The sequence below is a fragment of the Pseudophryne corroboree genome, chromosome 6, assembly GCF_028390025.1.
Source record: "Pseudophryne corroboree isolate aPseCor3 chromosome 6, aPseCor3.hap2, whole genome shotgun sequence".
Lineage (NCBI taxonomy): Eukaryota > Metazoa > Chordata > Amphibia > Anura > Myobatrachidae > Pseudophryne > Pseudophryne corroboree.
Window position 1 is genome coordinate 265,211,984 of NC_086449.1, and position 17,162 is coordinate 265,229,145.

The window sequence follows — 17,162 nt, forward strand, 5'->3', positions numbered from 1 at the left end:
GCAGACGACGTTGCTGGCATTTCATCGTCTCGGCCATGACTAGTGGCAGCAGCTTCAGCACGAGGTGGAAGTGGATCTTGATCTTTCCCTAATTTTGGAACCTCAACTTTTTTGTTCTCCATATTTTATAGGCAGAACTAAAAGGCACCTCAGGTAAACAATGGAGATGGATGGATTGGATACTAGTATACAATTATGGACGGACTGCCACGGTTAGGTGGTATAAAAAAACCACGGTTAGGTGGTATATATTATAATAATAATACAATTATGGATGGACGGACTGCCTGCCGACTGCCGACACAGAGGTAGCCACAGCCGTGAACTACCGCACTGTACACTGGTTGATAAAGAGATAGTAGTATACTCGTAACAACTAGTATGACACTATGACGACGGTATAAAGAATGAAAAAAAAACCACGGTTAGGTGGTATATATTATAATAATAATACAATTATGGATGGACGGACTGCCTGCCGACTGCCGACACAGAGGTAGCCACAGCCGTGAACTACCGCACTGTACACTGGTTGATAAAGAGATAGTAGTATACTCGTAACAACTAGTATGACACTATGACGACGGTATAAAGAATGAAAAAAAAACCACGGTTAGGTGGTATATATTATAATAATAATACAATTATGGATGGACGGACTGCCTGCCGACTGCCGACACAGAGGTAGCCACAGCCGTGAACTACCGCACTGTACACTGGTTGATAAAGAGATAGTAGTATACTCGTAACAACTAGTATGACACTATGACGACGGTATAAAGAATGAAAAAAAAACCACGGTTAGGTGGTATATATTATAATAATAATACAATTATGGATGGACGGACTGCCTGCCGACTGCCGACACAGAGGTAGCCACAGCCGTGAACTACCGCACTGTACACTGGTTGATAAAGAGATAGTAGTATACTCGTAACAATTAGGATGACACTATGACGGTATAAAGAATGAAAAAAAAACCACGGTTAGGTGGTAGGTATATAATAATAAATAATACAATTCTGGTCGGACGGACTGCCTGCCGTGTGCCGACACAGAGGTAGCCACAGCCGTGAACTACCGCACTGTACACTGGTTGATAAAGAGATAGTAGTATACTCGTAACAATTAGGATGACACTATGACGGTATAAAGAATGAAAAAAAAACCACGGTTAGGTGGTAGGTATATAATAATAAATAATACAATTCTGGTCGGACGGACTGCCTGCCGTGTGCCGACACAGAGGTAGCCACAGCCGTGAACTACCGCACTGTACACTGGTTGATAAAGAGATAGTAGTATACTCGTAACAATTAGGATGACACTATGACGGTATAAAGAATGAAAAAAAAACCACGGTTAGGTGGTAGGTATATAATAATAAATAATACAATTCTGGTCGGACGGACTGCCTGCCGTGTGCCGACACAGAGGTAGCCACAGCCGTGAACTACCGCACTGTACTGTGTCTGCTGCTAATATAGACTGGTTGATATTTAAAGAGATATTAGTAGTATACAACAATACTATACTGGTGGTCAGGCACTGGTCACCACTCCTGCAGCAAAAGTGTGCACTGTTAATTAATATAATTGTACTCCTGGCTCCTGCTAACAACCTGCAGTGCTCCCCAGTCTCCCCCACAATTAATTATAAGCTTTTAATTTATACATTGATGACTGTGCAGCACACTGGGCTGAGCTGAGTGCACACAGACTGAGTCACACTGTGTGACTGACTGTGCTGTGTATCGTTTTTTTTTTCAGGCAGAGAACGGATATAGCAGAGAGAAGTGAACGGATATATTATATTAAATAAAAGTTAACTAGCAACTGCACTGGTCACTGACTGTGGTAAACTAACTCTGTCTGCGACTCTGCACAATCTCTCTCTATCTAATCTATCTATCTCTATTCTAATGGAGAGGACGCCAGACACGTCCTCTCCCTATCAATCTCAATGCACGAGTGAAAATGGCGGCGACGCGCGGCTCCTTATATAGAATCCGAGTCTCGCGATAGAATCCGAGCCTCGCGAGAATCCGACAGCGTCATGATGACGTTCGGGCGCGCTCGGGTTAACCGAGCAAGGCGGGAAGATCCGAGTCGCTCGGACCCGTGGAAAAAAAAGTGAAGTTCGTGCGGGTTCGGATTCAAAGAAACCGAACCCGCTCATCTCTACTGTGAACCCGCTGTATGACGCTGTCATCTTGGTGTAAGTCCTGCTGCTGCAGAACCTCTTATGTGTATAACGAACTGTTACCCATTGTTCTCTGGATAAACCAACTATTTGGTTTAGTGCCGTTGTGTGGACTAACATCCATATCCAACACTGTAACACTCTGCCAACTCATAGTAGGCTTAATATTGCAATGTTACTAGGAACCTCAACTGCCAATGTTCATGGCTGCAAAGTGACATTCCTGATCAGCACATCACCGCATCACACACGTAAAATTCTTTTGTAGGGCTTTTAAAGTCCTTAAGCCAATCTTAAAGTAGATTCATCATCTTAAAGGCAGCCAGTGAAGGGAGTAGAGAATGGTTGTTAGTAGTGATGTGCACCGGACATTTTTCGGGTTTTGTGTTTTGGTTTTGGATTCGGTTCCGCGGCCGTGTTTTGGATTCGGACGCGTTTTGGCAAAACCTCCCTGAAAATTTTTTGTCGGATTCGGGTGTGTTTTGGATTCGTTTTTTTTTTTTTTTTTTTTTTACAAAAACCCCTCAAAAACAGCTTAACATAGAATTTGGGGGTCATTTTGATCCCATAGTATTATTAACCTCAATAACCATAATTTGCACTCATTTTCAGTCTATTCTGAACACCTCACACCTCACAATATTATTTTTAGCCCTAAAATTTGCACAGAGGTCGCTGGATGGCTAAGCTAAGCGACCCAAGTGGCCGACACAAACACCTGGCCCATCTAGGAGTGGCACTGCAGTGTCAGGCAGGATGGCACTTCAAAAAAATTGTCCCCAAACAGCACATGATGCAAAGAAAAAAAGAGGCGCACCAAGGTCGCTGTGTGACTAAGCTAAGCGACACAAGTGGCCGACACAAACACCTGGCCCATCTAGGCAGTGGCGTCACTTAGTGGGTGCGGGGGGTGCGGCCCGCACCCCGTGTCACCCTTCAATAGGGTGACACCAAGTACAGGCACTCTCACGTCCGCACCCCCTCCTCCTAAAGCGGACCGCAGTCACTCACGCCCGCTATGTTTAAAGTTAAACAGACACCGGACAGCGCGCTTCGTGTGCGCCGTCGCCCAGGGTATTGTCACTGCTACTGGGGTCCGGCAGCCGCAGCGCAGCGGCACTGTGTCTCAGTCTGTGCCGCTGCGGAGCTATCGACGGAGAACAGACTCGTGAGATGATGACATCATCATCTCGCGAGTCTTTCTCTCTGCACTGTAGCGGCTGTAGAGGGAGGCTGGGAGGCACTGGGAGGAGCGGGCGGGGACTCTGCGGGATAAGCTGACAGTGACACTGTGTGGGTCGGTGCATGTAGCTGAGTCCTGTGGCGCAGCTCACATCTTGAAGCAGGGGCTGGGCTGGCCTGTATTTTCATCTGGAGCTGAGACTGCAGTGCTGAGTAAGTGGATATAAGCTTCTCCTGTACAGTCTCAGGGTGGGATGTACTAACCTCCCCCACCATGTTATTTGGCTTTTCTCAGCGCTATTTTTGTATTATCTTTGCGGCTACTGGTCACCGCTCCGCTGCCTGGCGCTACCCGTTGCGCCCCCACGCTCCCCATCTTCATTATCCTCTCTGCCATCCGCATCATCACCGCCGCGGCCACTGATTCCTCTGCTCTCCGTAGAGCTTGGTCTGCGCTGCGCTCCCCCTGTCAGCTGCGCATGCGCACTTGTCACAACTTCCTGTTAGGCAGATGACAGGGGGAGCGCAGTGCTGACTAAGCTCTACGGAGAGCAGAGGAATCAGTGGCCACGGCGGTGATGATGCGGATGGCAGAGAGGAGAATGAAGACGGGGAGCAATGGGTAGCGCCGGGCAGCGGAGCGGTGACCAGTATCCGCAAAGATAATACAAAAAGAGCTCTGAGACAAGCCAAATAATACGGCAGGGGAGGTTAGTACACCTATGTGACTGGTAGAGTCTAGATTCTCTTCGTGCAGAGGACCTTTCCCATAACCCCCTGGGTCCATGTCACAATCTATTTGGAATAGAAAAGTGTGGCGAGCGAGACACCGAGCCCGATGCGTGGCGAGGGTCCAATGCTGCATAGACAAAAAAAAATACCCCAATCAGAGAACAAAGAAAACATGTAGGAGCTGTAAGGGCGGAAGTTCTCTCATGCCCACTCATTTTGTCACGTCCAGGTCCTTTGCACGAAGGCAACATAGACACAACCCTATGTGACTGCTGTACAACTGATACTAAATGTTTATTTGATTATCAAAAAGATAAAAGGTAATTTAGATTAGATTTTGTAAGTGTGTATTGCATGGCACGACAAATTCCGGCGGCCAAGACGCCATGGCGACCAGGTATTGGTGCCTGGCGACCAGGGCCGTGAACACTATGAGGAGGGGACTGGGAACGTAGTGAGGATGGGGCCGGGCATGCGGTCAGGTAGGGTAGCGTCTAGTTATCTTTCGTGAGGGGACCTTTCCCATAACCTCCTGGGTCCATGTCACAAACTATTTTTAATAGTAACCTGTGGCGAGCGAAGCAGAGCGAGACACCCAGCCCAAAGCGTGTCGAGCGTCCAATGGTGCATAGGTAAAACGAAATAACCACAAACGAACGGAGAATGGATAAAACATTAAGGTGCTGTAATGGCGGAAGTAATCTACTGCCCTCTCGTGCTGTCACTTCCTGGTCCTGATCACGAAGGGAACATCGACACAAGCGGTAAGGCAGGGGCTGGACAGCTATGGATGATAGCGCTGATGATACTTCAAATGAGGCGCCGACCTCCAGCCATTCTGAGCTCACGGACCGACAGCCGATCAGGAGCGTTGCCGGACCGCAAGCTCCTATTGGTTCGCAAGTAGGCGCCACATTTAAAATGGCTCCTGGCCGCCCACCACTGTGCCTGGTTATCCCCATCCCACTGATGGCCTGATGCATTGCAGCTTCGCATTCCTGCTGCTTGGTCTCCCACAGCCTGCCCGTCTGTGAGCTCCACGGTGAGGGACCCGCATAACAGTAAGACTTCAGCCAATGGTGAGTATAGTGCTGTAACTTTTTTTTTTTAAGTGTATATGGCTTTTACAGGTTTTTTTTTTGTTCATGTGGGCTGTGCAAGTGTGCATATGATATTGTAATTTAAAGGTATGATATTAATTTTGTTAGCTGTTTATGTCACTACTATTGCCATTGCATTCAGTGATATACAGGAATTATGATTTACAAGTAAAACTAGTACTAGTACATTACTAAGGGTTCCGTGTGGTGTGATACAGGTGGAGGACCATGGGGGGGGGGGGGGGGGGGGTGACACCATGAGTTACCACACCGGGTGACACCAACCCTAGTGACGCCTCTGCATCTAGGAGTGGCACTGCATTGTCAGTCAGGATGGCACTTCAAAAAAATTGTCCCCAAACAGCACATGATGCAAAGAAAAATGAAAGAGGCACACCAAGGTCGCTGTGTGACTAAGCTAAGCGACACAAGTGGCCGACACAAACACCTGGCCCATCTAGGAGTGGCACTGCATTGTCAGTCAGGATGGCACTTCAAAAAAATTGTCCCCAAACAGCACATGATGCAAAAAAAAATGAAAGAGGCGCACCAAGGTCGCTGTGTGACTAAGCTAAGCGACACAAGTGGGCGACACAAACACCTGGCCCATCTAGGAGTGGCACTGCAGTGTCAGGCAGGATGGTACTTCAAAAAAATTGTCCCCAAACAGCACATGATGCAAAGAAAAATGAAAGAGGCACACCAAGGTCGCTGTGTGACTAAGCTAAGCGACACAAGTGGCCGACACAAACACCTGGCCCATCTAGGAGTGGCACTGCAGTGTCAGGCAGGATGGCACTTCAAAAAAATTGTCCCCAAACAGCACATGATGCAAAGAAAAATGAAAGAAAAAAGAGGTGCAAGATGGAATTGTCCTTGGGCCCTCCCACCCACCCTTATGTTGTATAAACAGGACATGCACACTTTAACGAACCCATCATTTCAGCGACAGGGTCTGCCACACGACTGTGACTGAAATGACTGGTTGGTTTGGGCCCCCACCAAAAAAAGAAGCAATCAATCTCTCCTTGCACAAACTGGCTCTACAGAGGCAAGATGTCCACCTCATCATCATCCTCCGATTCCTCACCCCTTTCACTGTGTACATCCCCCTCCTCACAGATTATTAATTCGTCCCCACTGGAATCCACCATCTCAGGTCCCTGTGTACTTTCTGGAGGCAATTGCTGCTGGTGAATGTCTCCACGGAGGAATTGATTATAATTCATTTTGATGAACATCATCTTCTCCACATTTTCTGGAAGTAACCTCGTACGCCGATTGCTGACAAGGTGAGCGGCTGCACTAAACACTCTTTCGGAGTACACACTGGAGGGAGGGCAACTTAGGTAGAATAAAGCCAGTTTGTGCAAGGGCCTCCAAATTGACTCTTTTTCCTGCCAGTATACGTACGGACTGTCTTACGTGCCTACTTGGATGCGGTCACTCATATAATCCTCCACCATTCTTTCAATGGTGAGAGAATCATATGCAGTGACAGTAGACGACATGTCAGTAATCGTTGCCAGGTCCTTCAGTCCGGACCAGATGTCAGCACTCGCTCCAGACTGCCCTGCATCACCGCCAGCGGGTGGGCTCGGAATTCTTAGCCTTTTTCTCGCACCCCCAGTTGCGGGAGAATGTGAAGGAGGAGATGTTAACGGGTCACGTTCCGCTTGACTTGATCATTTTCTCACCAGCAGGTCTTTGAACCTCTGCAGACTTGTGTCTGCCGGAAAGAGAGATACAACGTAGGTTTTAAATCTAGGATCGAGCATAGTGGCCAAAATGTAGTGCTCTGATTTCAACAGATTGACCACCCGTGAATCCTGGTTAAGCAAATTAAGGGCTCCATCCACAAGTCCCACATGCCTAGTGGAATCGCTCTGTTTTAGCTCCTCCTTCAATGTCTCCAGCTTCTTCTGCAAAAGCCTGATGAGGGGAATGACCTGACTCAAGCTGGCAGTGTCTGAACTGACTTCACATGTGGCAAGTTCAAAGGGTTGCAGAACCTTGCACAACGTTGAAATCATTCTCCACTGCGCTTGAGTCAGGTGCATTCCCCCTCCTTTGCCTATATCGCAAATGTATAGGCTTGAATGGCCTTTTGCTGCTCCTCCATCCTCTGAAGCATATAGAGGGTTGAATTCCACCTCGTTACCACCTCTTGCTTCAGATGATGGCAGGGCAGGTTCAGGAATGTTTGGTGGTGCTCCAGTCTTCGGTGCGCGGTGGCTGAATGCCGAAAGTGGCCCGCAATTCTTCGGGCCACCGACAGCATCTCTTGCACGCCCCTGTCGTTTTTTAAATAATTCTGCACCACCAAATTCAATGTATGTGCAAAACATGGGACGTGCTGGAATTTGCCCAGATGTAATGCACGCACAATATTGCTGGCGTTGTCCGATGTCACAAATCCCCAGGAGAGTCCAATTGGAGTAAGCCATTCTGCGATGATGTTCCTCAGTTTCCGTAAGAGGTTGTCAGCTGTGTGCCTCTTCTGGAAAGCGGTGATACAAAGCGTAGCCTGCCTAAGAACGAGTTGGCGTTTGCGAGATGCTGCTACTGGTGCCGCCGCTGCTGTTCTTGCTGCGGGAGGCAATACATCTACCCAGTGGGCTGTCACAGTCATATAGTCCTGAGTCTGCCCTGCTCCACTTGTCCACATGTCCGTGGTTAAGTGGACATTGGGTACAACTGCATTTTTTAGGACACTGGTGACTCTTTTTCTGAGGTCTGTGTACATTTTCGGTATCGCCTGCCTAGAGAAATGGAACCTAGATGGTATTTGGTACCGGGGACACAGTACCTCATTCAAGTCTCTAGTTGCCTCTGAATTAACGGTGGATACCGGAACCACGTTTCTCACTGCCCAGGCTGCCAAGGCCTGAGTTATCCGCTTTGCAGCAGGATGACTGCTGTGATATTTCATCTTCCTCGCAAAGGACTGTTGGACAGTCAATTGCTTACTGGAAGTAGTACAAGTGGTCTTCCGACTTCCCCTCTGGGATGACGATCGACTCCCAGCAGCAACAACAGCAGCGCCAGCAGCAGTAGGCGTTACACTCAAGGATGCATCGGAGGAATCCCAGGCAGGAGAGGACTCATCATACTTGCCAGTGACATGGCCTGCAGGACTATTGGCTTTCCTGTGTAAGGTGGAAATTGACACTGAGGGAGTTGGTGGTGTGGTTTGCAGGAGCTTGGTTACAAGAGGAAGGGATTTAGTGGTCAGTGGACTGCTTCTGCTGTCATCCAAAGTTTTTGAACTTGTCACTGACTTCTGATGAATGCGGTCCAGGTGACGTATAAGGGAGGATGTTCCTAGGTGGTTAACGTCCTTACCCCTACTTATTACAGCTTGACAAAGGCAACACACGGCTTGACACCTGTTGTCCGCATTTGTGTTGAAATAATTCCACACCGAAGAGCTGATTATTTTTGTATTTTGACCAGGCATGTCAATGGCCATATTTGTCCAACGGACAACAGGTGTCTCCCCGGGTGCCTGACTTAAACAAACCACCTCACCATCAGAATCCTCCTTGTCAATTTCCTCCCCAGCGCCAGCAACACCCATATCCTCATCCTGGTGTACTTCAACAGTGACATCTTCAATTTGACTATCAGGAACTGGACTGCGGGTGCTCCTTCCAGCACTTGCAGGGGGCGTGCAAATGGTGGAAGGCGCAAGCTCTTCCCGTCCAGTGTTGGGAAGGTCAGGCATCGCAACCGACACAATTGGACTCTCCTTGGGGATTTGTGATTTAGAAGAACGCACAGTTCTTTGCTGTGCTTTTGCCAGCTTAAGTCTTTTCATTTTTCTAGTGAGAGGATGAGTGCTTCCATCCTCATGTGAATCTGAACCACTAGCCATGAACATAGGCCAGGGCCTCAGCCGTTCCTTGCCACTCCGTGTCGTAAATGGCATATTGGCAAGTTTACGCTTCTCATCAGACGCTTTTAATTTTGATTTTTGGGTAATTTTACTGAGCTTTTGTTTTTTGGATTTTACATGCTCTCTACTATGACATTGGGCATCGGCCTTGGCAGACGATGTTGATGGCATTTCATCATCTCGGCCATGACTAGTGGCAGCAGCTTCAGCACGAGGTGGAAGTGGATCTTGATCTTTCCCTATTTTAACCTCCACATTTTTGTTCTCCATTTTTTAATGTGTGGAATTATATGCCAGTATCAATAGCAATGGCCTACTACTATATATACTGCGCACAACTGAAATGCACCACAAGTATGGATGGATAGTATACTTGACGACACAGAGGTAGGTACAGCAGTGGCCTACTGTACCGTACTGCTATATATATTATATACTGGTGGTCAGCAAACTGTGCAAAACTGAAATGCACCACAGGTATGGATGGATAGTATACTTGACGACACAGAGGTAGGTACAGCAGTGGCCTACTGTACCGTACTGCTATATATATTATATACTGGTGGTCAGCAAACTGTGCAAAACTGAAATGCACCACAGGTATGGATGGATAGTATACTTGACGACACAGAGGTAGGTACAGCAGTAGCCTACTGTACCGTACTGCTATATATTTTATATACTGGTGGTCAGCAAACTGTGCAAAACTGAAATGCACCCCAGGTATGGATGGATAGTATACTTGACGACACAGAGGTAGGTACAGCAGTGGCCTACTGTACCGTACTGCTTTATATATTATATACTGGTGGTCAGCAAACTGTGCAAAACTGAAATGCACCACAGGTATGGATGGATAGTATACTTGATGACACAGAGGTAGGTACTGGTGGTCAGCAAAATTATGCACTGTACTCCTACTATATACTACAATGCAGCACAGATATGGAGTGTTTTTCAGGCAGACAACGTATACTTGTGGTCACTGGTCAGCAAAACTCTGCACTGTACTCTAGAGATGAGCGGGTTCGGTTTCTCTGAATCCGAACCCGCCAGAACTTCATGTTTTTTTTCACGGGTCCGAGCGACTCGGATCTTCCCGCCTTGCTCGGTTAACCCGAGCGCGCCCGAACGTCATCATGACGCTGTCGGATTCTCGCGAGGCTCGGATTCTATCGCGAGACTCGGATTCTATATAAGGAGCCGCGCGTCGCCGCCATTTTCACACGTGCATTGAGATTGATAGGGAGAGGACGTGGCTGGCGTCCTCTCCGTTTAGAATAGATTAGAGAGACACTTGATTTACTAATTTTGGGGAGCATTAGGAGTACTCAGTAGTGTACAGTGCAGAGTTTTGCTGATAGTGACCAGTGACCACCAGTTTTATTTATAATCCGTTCTCTGCCTGAAAAAAGCGATACACAGCACACAGTGACTCAGTCACATACCATATCTGTGTGCACTGCTCAGGCTCAGGCCAGTGTGCTGCATCATCTATTATCTATATATAATATTATATATATCTGTCTGACTGCTCAGCTCACACAGCTTATAATTGTGGGGGAGACTGGGGAGCACTACTGCAGTGCCAGTTATAGGTTATAGCAGGAGCCAGGAGTACATAATATATTATATAGTGAGTGACCACCAGACACACAGTGCAGTTTATTTAATATATCCGTTCTCTGCCTGAAAAAAGCGATACACACAGTGACTCAGTCAGTCACATACCATATCTGTGTGCACTGCTCAGGCTCAGGCCAGTGTGCTGCATCAGTATATATATTATATATCTGTCTGACTGCTCAGCTCACACAGCTTATAATTGTGGGGGAGACTGGGGAGCACTACTGCAGTGCCAGTTATAGGTTATAGCAGGAGCCAGGAGTACATAATATTATATTAAAATTAAACAGTGCACACTTTTGCTGCAGGAGTGCCACTGCCAGTGTGACTAGTGACCAGTGACCTGACCACCAGTATATATAATATTAGTAGTATACTATCTCTTTATCAACCAGTCTATATTAGCAGCAGACACAGTACAGTGCGGTAGTTCACGGCTGTGGCTACCTCTGTGTCGGCACTCGGCAGCCCGTCCATAATTGTATATACCACCTAACCGTGGTTTTTTTTTCTTTCTTTATACATACATACTAGTTACGAGTATACTATCTCTTTATCAACCAGTCTATATATTAGCAGCAGACACAGTACAGTGCGGTAGTTCACGGCTGTGGCTACCTCTGTGTCGGCACTCGGCAGCCCGTCCATAATTGTATATACCACCTAACCGTGGTTTTTTTTTCTTTCTTTATACATACATACTAGTTACGAGTATACTATCTCTTTATCAACCAGTCTATATATTAGCAGCAGACACAGTACAGTGCGGTAGTTCACGGCTGTGGCTACCTCTGTGTCGGCACTCGGCAGCCCGTCCATAATTGTATATACCACCTAACCGTGGTTTTTTTTTCTTTCTTTATACATACATACTAGTTACGAGTATACTATCTCTTTATCAACCAGTCTATATATTAGCAGCAGACACAGTACAGTGCGGTAGTTCACGACTGTGGCTACCTCTGTGTCGGCACTCGGCAGCCCGTCCATAATTGTATATACCACCTAACCGTGGTTTTTTTTTCTTTCTTTATACATACATACTAGTTACGAGTATACTATCTCTTTATCAACCAGTCTATATATTAGCAGCAGACACAGTACAGTGCGGTAGTTCACGGCTGTGGCTACCTCTGTGTCGGCACTCGGCAGCCCGTCCATAATTGTATATACCACCTAACCGTGGTTTTTTTTTCTTTCTTTATACATACATACTAGTTACGAGTATACTATCTCTTTATCAACCAGTCTATATATTAGCAGCAGACACAGTACAGTGCGGTAGTTCACGGCTGTGGCTACCTCTGTGTCGGCACTCGGCAGCCCGTCCATAATTGTATATACCACCTAACCGTGGTTTTTTTTTCTTTCTTTATACATACATACTAGTTACGAGTATACTATCTCTTTATCAACCAGTCTATATTAGCAGCAGACACAGTACAGTGCGGTAGTTCACGGCTGTGGCTACCTCTGTGTCGGCACTCGGCAGCCCGTCCATAATTGTATATACCACCTAACCGTGGTTTTTTTTTCTTTCTTTATACATACATACTAGTTACGAGTATACTATCTCTTTATCAACCAGTCTATATATTAGCAGCAGACACAGTACAGTGCGGTAGTTCACGGCTGTGGCTACCTCTGTGTCGGCACTCGGCAGCCCGTCCATAATTGTATATACCACCTAACCGTGGTTTTTTTTTCTTTCTTTATACATACATACTAGTTACGAGTATACTATCTCTTTATCAACCAGTCTATATTAGCAGCAGACACAGTACAGTGCGGTAGTTCACGGCTGTGGCTACCTCTGTGTCGGCACTCGGCAGCCTGTCCATAATTGTATATACCACCTAACCGTGGTTTTTTTTTCTTTCTTTATACATACATACTAGTTACGAGTATACTATCTCTTTATCAACCAGTCTATATTAGCAGCAGACACAGTACAGTGCGGTAGTTCACGGCTGTGGCTACCTCTGTGTCGGCACTCGGCAGCCCGTCCATAATTGTATATACCACCTAACCGTGGTTTTTTTTTCTTTCTTTATACATACATACTAGTTACGAGTATACTATCTCTTTATCAACCAGTCTATATATTAGCAGCAGACACAGTACAGTGCGGTAGTTCACGGCTGTGGCTACCTCTGTGTCGGCACTCGGCAGCCCGTCCATAATTGTATATACCACCTAACCGTGTTTTTTTTTTCTTTCTTTATACATACATACTAGTTACGAGTATACTATCTCTTTATCAACCAGTCTATATATTAGCAGCAGACACAGTACAGTGCGGTAGTTCACGGCTGTGGCTACCTCTGTGTCGGCACTCGGCAGCCCGTCCATAATTGTATATACCACCTAACCGTGGTTTTTTTTTCTTTCTTTATACATACATACTAGTTACGAGTATACTATCTCTTTATCAACCTGTCTATATATTAGCAGCAGACACAGTACAGTGCGGTAGTTCACGGCTGTGGCTACCTCTGTGTCGGCACTCGGCAGCCCGTCCATAATTGTATATACCACCTAACCGTGGTTTTTTTTTCTTTCTTTATACATACATACTAGTTACGAGTATACTATCTCTTTATCAACCAGTCTATATATTAGCAGCAGACACAGTACAGTGCGGTAGTTCACGGCTGTGGCTACCTCTGTGTCGGCACTCGGCAGCCCGTCCATAATTGTATATACCACCTAACCGTGGTTTTTTTTTCTTTCTTTATACATACATACTAGTTACGAGTATACTATCTCTTTATCAACCAGTCTATATTAGCAGCAGACACAGTACAGTGCGGTAGTTCACGGCTGTGGCTACCTCTGTGTCGGCACTCGGCAGCCCGTCCATAATTGTATATACCACCTAACCGTGGTTTTTTTTTCTTTCTTTATACATACATACTAGTTACGAGTATACTATCTCTTTATCAACCAGTCTATATATTAGCAGCAGACACAGTACAGTGCGGTAGTTCACGGCTGTGGCTACCTCTGTGTCGGCACTCGGCAGCCCGTCCATAATTGTATATACCACCTAACCGTGGTTTTTTTTTCTTTCTTTATACATACATACTAGTTACGAGTATACTATCTCTTTATCAACCAGTCTATATTAGCAGCAGACACAGTACAGTGCGGTAGTTCACGGCTGTGGCTACCTCTGTGTCGGCACTCGGCAGCCCGTCCATAATTGTATATACCACCTAACCGTGGTTTTTTTTTCTTTCTTTATACATACATACTAGTTACGAGTATACTATCTCTTTATCAACCAGTCTATATATTAGCAGCAGACACAGTACAGTGCGGTAGTTCACGGCTGTGGCTACCTCTGTGTCGGCACTCGGCAGCCCGTCCATAATTGTATATACCACCTAACCGTGGTTTTTTTTTTCTTTCTTTATACATACATACTAGTTACGAGTATACTATCTCTTTATCAACCAGTCTATATATTAGCAGCAGACACAGTACAGTGCGGTAGTTCACGGCTGTGGCTACCTCTGTGTCGGCACTCGGCAGCCCGTCCATAATTGTATATACCACCTAACCGTGGTTTTTTTTTCTTTCTTTATACATACATACTAGTTACGAGTATACTATCTCTTTATCAACCAGTCTATATATTAGCAGCAGACACAGTACAGTGCGGTAGTTCACGGCTGTGGCTACCTCTGTGTCGGCACTCGGCAGCCCGTCCATAATTGTATATACCACCTAACCGTGTTTTTTTTTTCTTTCTTTATACATACATACTAGTTACGAGTATACTATCTCTTTATCAACCAGTCTATATATTAGCAGCAGACACAGTACAGTGCGGTAGTTCACGGCTGTGGCTACCTCTGTGTCGGCACTCGGCAGCCCGTCCATAATTGTATATACCACCTAACCGTGGTTTTTTTTTCTTTCTTTATACATACATACTAGTTACGAGTATACTATCTCTTTATCAACCAGTCTATATATTAGCAGCAGACACAGTACAGTGCGGTAGTTCACGGCTGTGGCTACCTCTGTGTCGGCACTCGGCAGCCCGTCCATAATTGTATATACCACCTAACCGTGGTTTTTTTTTCTTTCTTTATACATACATACTAGTTACGAGTATACTATCTCTTTATCAACCAGTCTATATATTAGCAGCAGACACAGTACAGTGCGGTAGTTCACGGCTGTGGCTACCTCTGTGTCGGCACTCGGCAGCCCGTCCATAATTGTATACTAGTATCCAATCCATCCATCTCCATTGTTTACCTGAGGTGCCTTTTAGTTGTGCCTATTAAAATATGGAGAACAAAAATGTTGAGGTTCCAAAATTAGGGAAAGATCAAGATCCACTTCCACCTCGTGCTGAAGCTGCTGCCACTAGTCATGGCCGAGACGATGAAATGCCAGCAACGTCGTCTGCCAAGGCCGATGCCCAATGGCATAGTACAGAGCATGTCAAAACCAAAACACCAAATATCAGTAAAAAAAGGACTCCAAAACCTAAAATAAAATTGTCGGAGGAGAAGCGTAAACTTGCCAATATGCCATTTACCACACGGAGTGGCAAGGAACGGCTGAGGCCCTGGCCTATGTTCATGGCTAGTGGTTCAGCTTCACATGAGGATGGAAGCACTCAGCCTCTCGCTAGAAAACTGAAAAGACTCAAGCTGGCAAAAGCACCGCAAAGAACTGTGCGTTCTTTGAAATCCCAAATCCACAAGGAGAGTCCAATTGTGTCGGTTGCGATGCCTGACCTTCCCAACACTGGACGTGAAGAGCATGCGCCTTCCACCATTTGCACGCCCCCTGCAAGTGCTGGAAGGAGCACCCGCAGTCCAGTTCCTGATAGTCAGATTGAAGATGTCAGTGTTGAAGTACACCAGGATGAGGAGGATATGGGTGTTGCTGGCGCTGGGGAGGAAATTGACCAGGAGGATTCTGATGGTGAGGTGGTTTGTTTAAGTTAGGCACCCGGGGAGACACCTGTTGTCCGTGGGAGGAATATGGCCGTTGACATGCCAGGTGAAAATACCAAAAAAATCAGCTCTTCGGTGTGGAGGTATTTCACCAGAAATGCGGACAACAGGTGTCAAGCCGTGTGTTCCCTTTGTCAAGCTGTAATAAGTAGGGGTAAGGACGTTAACCACCTCGGAACATCCTCCCTTATACGTCACCTGCAGCGCATTCATAATAAGTCAGTGACAAGTTCAAAAACTTTGGGTGACAGCGGAAGCAGTCCACTGACCAGTAAATCCCTTCCTCTTGTAACCAAGCTCACGCAAACCACCCCACCAACTCCCTCAGTGTCAATTTCCTCCTTCCCCAGGAATGCCAATAGTCCTGCAGGCCATGTCACTGGCAATTCTGACGAGTCCTCTCCTGCCTGGGATTCCTCCGATGCATCCTTGCGTGTAACGCCTACTGCTGCTGGCGCTGCTGTTGTTGCCGCTGGGAGTCGATGGTCATCCCAGAGGGGAAGTCGTAAGCCCACTTGTACTACTTCCAGTAAGCAATTGACTGTTCAACAGTCCTTTGCGAGGAAGATGAAATATCACAGCAGTCATCCTACTGCAAAGTGGATAACTGAGTCCTTGACAACTATGTTGGTGTTAGACGTGCGTCCGGTATCCGCCGTTAGTTCACAGGGAACTAGACAATTTATTGAGGCAGTGTGCCCCCGTTACCAAATACCATCTAGGTTCCACTTCTCTAGGCAGGCGATACCGAGAATGTACACGGACGTCAGAAAAAGACTCACCAGTGTCCTAAAAAATGCAGTTGTACCCAATGTCCACTTAACCACGGACATGTGGACAAGTGGAGCAGGGCAGGGTCAGGACTATATGACTGTGACAGCCCACTGGGTAGATGTATGGACTCCCGCCGCAAGAACAGCAGCGGCGGCACCAGTAGCAGCATCTCGCAAACGCCAACTCTTTCCTAGGCAGGCTACGCTTTGTATCACCGCTTTCCAGAATACGCACACAGCTGAAAACCTCTTACGGCAACTGAGGAAGATCATCGCGGAATGGCTTACCCCAATTGGACTCTCCTGTGGATTTGTGGCATCGGACAACGCCAGCAATATTGTGTGTGCATTAAATATGGGCAAATTCCAGCACGTCCCATGTTTTGCACATACCTTGAATTTGGTGGTGCAGAATTTTTTAAAAAACGACAGGGGCGTGCAAGAGATGCTGTCGGTGGCCAGAAAAATTGCGGGACACTTTCGGCGTACAGGCACCACGTACAGAAGACTGGAGCACCACCAAAAACTACTGAACCTGCCCTGCCATCATCTGAAGCAAGAAGTGGTAACGAGGTGGAATTCAACCCTCTATATGCTTCAGAGGTTGGAGGAGCAGCAAAAGGCCATTCAAGCCTATACAATTGAGCACGATATAGTAGGTGGAATG